We start from the raw sequence: 5,159 nt of genomic DNA on the forward strand, positions 1-5,159 counted from the left end.
AATTTAAGAAAATTATTAGTTATATTATGCTTTGTAAATTCACAAAATTATGTTGGTATTTTTTATTTTCCTTGTTTGACGATAGTTACCTTTTAAAATACATTCAGTAATGAGTTAAAACAAAGCCACTCCCGATCTAGAGAGGGGGTGGGGTTGCGGGCTCTCGACCCATCAACAATCTCAAGGGGCTGGCGTCAGCCCCGCGAGAAGCAGGGATTCCCCCTAGCTCATTAATATTCACCGCCCACGGCGGCAGCCAATCAGCTGCCGCAAAGGGCGGGCCCTCACAGGTTCACTTAAGGTCGGGGCAGCCCGGGGCTAGCCCCTTTCGTTCCCCCAGCAGCAGCGGTTTGGAGGTCTTGGGCCCCCCCAATATTTTTTATAAATCGGTATGGCCCCCCCAATATTTTTTATAAGTCGGCGCCCCTGCACAGTATGCATAATTTAGGAAGCAAACCTTTCATGGTTGTGGTTGGAAAACAGAGGAGGGAACTAATGTGCAGAACTGCTTGCCTTTAGAATAATTAAAAAGCCAAGGACATTCCAGCAATGCTGTTAATGACAGCAAATATTATGTTTTTATTTTACGTATGTAATTGGGTGGGGTAGATTTTCCACTCCAACCCCCTACCTCCCAGCAGCAGTATTGGTCAGCCCATTTCCATGTCAGTTTCTCATGTGCTCAATCATAGGACTGTTATGTTCCTATTTTAAAAAAATAAATAAATGAAAAATGCACGTTTAAATTGTATCCATTTTGTTTTCATTTTTCATTCATTATTTGCCTCAAACACTTGGCATTTTCAGATACCGGAAATGCTTTTCAATACATAAAAAACACAACACCCTGAAACTATATTGCAGAGTTTGGAGCTGTGTGCAATCCACTGAGAGGTGCATTTCAATTAATGTTTAAACCCAGGACTGACAAATAAGACTGGTTCACTTTAGCATGCAGACTGAACAAACACCTCTTTCGCCCCTGTGCAGCAGAGCTCCAGTATTCCTGGCAGTCAGAAGTACAACAGGTGCAGCAGACCTCCATCACTTGATCTCCATGCTTAGACCTACTTTTATTTTTTATTTTGTATACCTTCATCCAAAGATCTTAGAATGGTTCACAGCATAAAAATATGAGATAAAAAACACAAAATATGTAATAAAAATAACAGAACAAACCAAACCAATAACTGCCACCCAACCCCCGCTTCCACATTTAAAACTGTGGACAAAAGGATATTATTTCCTTTCTGGAAAGTAGGAAATGGGTTTATGTTAATGCTTCTATAGGCTAATGCAGCATTTAATGTTTAACAGTCACTAGCAAATACAAAGCAGCTGAGTCCAAAACTGAGGGAATATTAGCAGTAGAAAGTTGAAGATGAGAGCAAGTTAGACTGCAATCTCGTACACACTTAGCTCACACTCCCATTTATTGTAATATGGCTTCTGGAGTAGATTTGCACAGATGTTTGGAGTGTAGATTTACACTGTGTTTGGAGAAGCTGGAAAGGAGAGGAATGGAAAATGGGGCCAGGAAAGACTTCTCTAAAATAAAAGTGGGACTCAAGGAGGAATTTAAAGGAAGAGAGGGAAGGGCAGTCAGGGAAATGCTTTGGCACATCAAGGTGACGAATTAGAGAGGAGGCCGCAGCTAGAAAGCTGCAACCAAATGTCATCTGTTTTTAGTGCAAGGGATGGAGTGGAAGGTTGTGTGTGGAGGCCTCTCTTTCCATTGCCCTCCCTGTAACCTCAGCGTTTGTGTGGAAATGCATCAATCAACAAGCAAACATCTCAGACAGGACCTTACAGCAGCTCAGGGGCCAGGAGGTCAGTAAATGTCTGAACCGTATCATTGCAAAATTTCCTATCATAATTGAGGTTTTCAACTCAGCTTGATATATGTTGGTTGTTGCTTTTTTTAAAAAAAAGAAGAAGAGTGACAACAAACCTGCTTGCTAGATTTTCAATATCTATGCCAATAAGAACATATGGAGATTTTGCGTGATCCGGCCAAAGACTCATCTAGCCCAGAGTGCTGTTCTTGCAGTGGCCAACCAGATACCTATGAGAAGTTTGCAAGCAGGACCTGAGGGTGGCGGTTCTCTCCTAACCTGTGGTTCCCAGCAACTGGCATTCAGAGGCATTAAGAATCATCCCTGCCTCTGACTATGGAGGCAAAGCCTAGCCATGATGGCTAGTAACCATCAACAGTCCTCTCCTCCATGCAAGCCCCTCTCAAGAAACTGAGTTGCACCCAAACACTGTAAATATACAGTGGTACCTCGGGTTTTGAACACCTCTGTTGCTGAACATTTTGGAACTTGAACACCAAAAACCCAGAAGTAAATGCTTCCATTTTTGAATGTGTCTCAGAAGTCAAAAGGCTTCCGCTGAGGTACCACTGTATTTTTCTCAATTTTCTCTGTAAATTTGCTGACCGCCCTTTACACCTTGGCTTTCAAATGTTTCAGAAGTTGAATGGTGTTCTGGAATGGATTATGTTTGAAAATCAAGATTCCACTGTACCTTTTAAGGGACAGAGCCTGTGCATTAGGAAAAGAGAGGGAAGGATACAGAGGACATGGATTGGCTGGCCACAAAAAAGCGTTCCTAAACTTCCTTCTCTTCCTCTTTCTGCTTTGGAAATGTCGATTGAGGGACAAACCAATGAGAATGTTGTTTTCCTAAAACAAAACCAAAGTGGAGGTTTGTTGTTTCTAATATTTAGTAGTATGGATTGCATTTATTTATCCACAAAGAACTTAGCACAGGCTACATTGACTCTTACGTTTGGCTGCCTTGGAGCAGCCTTCTGCAGATGTGGCTGGTTTATAACTCCCATCAGCCCTGACCATTGGCCATGTTGGATGGGACTGATGGGAGCTGGAGTCTAAAACATCTGGAAGGTACCAGCATAGCTGTCAACTTTTCCCTTTTCTTGTGAGGAATCCTATTCAGAATAAGAGAATTTCCCTTAAAAAAGGGGAAACGTTGACAGTTATGGGTACCAGGTGGGGCTCTTGGTGGATGTTTCACCATGAAACAATCTTAATCAGGAATTTTTTCATCCTGACCCACAGAGTCTGGTAGTTTGAGGGTTTTCTTATGCTATTTTCTTTAATTAAAGATTATATAAGCAGAGGCCGTGGTATAAAGAAGCCTGAAACACTGAAATCTGGATCCACTTTGAAGCAGCTAATCTGCCTATTGTTATTTCTCATGTGGTCAAAATACATTTAGTAAACACAGTGTTGTTTATTCACAGGAGGCTACGTCACTGGGCTAGGTTCAAGCTGGTGGTACTGGCATGCAAAGGACTACACAGTTTGGAACAAGGATACCTAAAAGATATTCTCATCCCTTCTACACTCAAACTTCTGCAGGCATCCTGCAGATATTGTCTCTTTACGAGGTCCATTCCACATCATGTAGGCATCAACCCTTTGATCAGACATTACAACTACTACTACATCACTTTACTCATAAAATAAGTCAAAGGAACCTACAAACTATTGTCTTTCCAGCACTCGTTCAGTGACTTTCCTCTTTCAACAAGCTTTTGAAGTGGAGATTTTAAAAACATATATCACGATTGTGTGAATTTTAAATTGTTTTATACTGTATATGCAATTGCTTTTTATATGTGTAATAGGCTTCTTAAAAAAACCAAAACCACAACAATCATGTGTAATTGATTTGATTGTTTAAAATATGCAGTCCTTTGGTATATGGATTTGAGATAGGGATGTGATTTTTCAAAATCTCTGTTATAATTTTCTAAAACTCGCTCGCACTCGTTCCTCATCCCGACTTCTCATGAGCTGGCTCAGCGGCCCACAGTCCCGTAGGCTCATTACTCTGATGCTCGGCTGCCTTGTCAATTTCTTTCTCTGTTGCGTGCCTGTTGCGAGGTCTTCCAATTAGGCACAGTGGAGTCTGCTGGGAACGAGGCATCCATCAAGGAAGGCTAAGCGGCAGAGCTGAAGGAACAGACTAAACAAGATGTAAACTGGAAGGCTCCGCTCCGCCCTGTGCACTGCCACTCCACATGACTGAGCAGGGTTAGATTGGCCAGGTGGTCAGAAAACACAGGCCAGGCTTCAAGTGAGGAGCTGCCAGATCCTTGGCAGGCTCTGGTTGAAATGCTAACAGCAACCAGGTCTAAAAAACTCGCCGGTGAACAAATACAGACTTTAATACACGGTTGTAGCCTCACAGAGCAATGGGCCAGATGCGGCCCTCAAGTCCTATCCATTTGGCCCTTGGAACTCTCAGACAGCCATCCCTCCTCATTCCTCAGCTGTAGGATGCTAGCATCCAAAATGCATAAGTAAAGGGTCAATTGCAAGAACTATAGAACTCTGCGATGTCATATATCTGAGGCAGTTGTGGCAGTTGATACAGTGATGGCAGTTAGGAGAACAGTCTTAACAGTTAGAGCAGCAGGTACGCTGTGTTGTGCCGCTGTCTGCCTCAGAGAAAGTTTAACCTATGTAAGACATATTTAAGAAAAACATCCACCTGCTTTGTGTTTTTAATCTGCATCTGCAAGTACAAGTTATTGGTTCTTTAAACTTTCAAAGAGCGTGTCTTGCATAGTTTTTTATAGGAGGGGAAAAGAGAACTAATTAAAGGGTCAAATGATCCAGGGCTATCTTCCGCATTCCCTAGCAAATGGAAACTAGAGTCTAATTCCCACATCATCAGACCTGCTCAACACCCTCCTGGAATGTAAGAACATAAGAAGAGCCTGCTGGATCAGGCCAATGGTCCACCAAACCAGCATCTTCTCACAGTGGCCAACCAAGTGCCTGTGAGAAACCCTCTAGCAGGATCCAAGCACTCTCCCCTCCTGTTGTTTCCAGCAACAGGTATTTAGCAGCATTTACTGGATGCACAGGACACGGATGGCACTGTGGGTTAAACCACAGGTCAGCAGTTCGAATCCCCATGACAGTGTGAGCTCCTGTTGCTTGGTCCCTGCTCCTGCCAACCTAGCAGTTTGAAAGCATGTCAAAAGTGCAAGTAGATAAATAGGTACCACTCCGGTTCTGGTTCACCAGAAGCAGCTTAGTCATGCTGGCCACATGACCCAGAAGCTGTACACTGGCTCCCTCAGCCAATAAAGTGAGATGAGTGCCGCAACCCCAGAGTCT

General features: G+C 43.0%; 1 long non-coding RNA gene across 2 annotated transcripts; it reads right to left on the reverse strand.

Annotated features, from left to right (window-relative positions):
* Positions 1–541: 541 nt before the first annotated feature.
* LOC310850958 lies at positions 542–4,897 on the reverse strand. 2 transcript variants are annotated; one of them, XR_014567508.1, is made up of 3 exons: positions 4,178–4,897; positions 1,952–2,065; positions 542–705 (listed from the first exon to the last, which is right to left on the reverse strand). It is a non-coding gene; the product is annotated as an uncharacterized lncRNA (long non-coding RNA). The 2 variants fall into 2 exon arrangements; XR_014567509.1 differs by lacking the exon at positions 1,952–2,065 and adding an exon at positions 2,285–2,546 and having other exon boundaries at positions 3,510–4,897.
* Between the last annotated feature and the right edge of the window lie 262 nt (positions 4,898–5,159).

This window comes from Podarcis gaigeae (genome assembly GCF_964106915.1).
Source record: "Podarcis gaigeae genome assembly, chromosome: 8".
Taxonomy (NCBI): Eukaryota; Metazoa; Chordata; class Lepidosauria; order Squamata; family Lacertidae; genus Podarcis; species Podarcis gaigeae.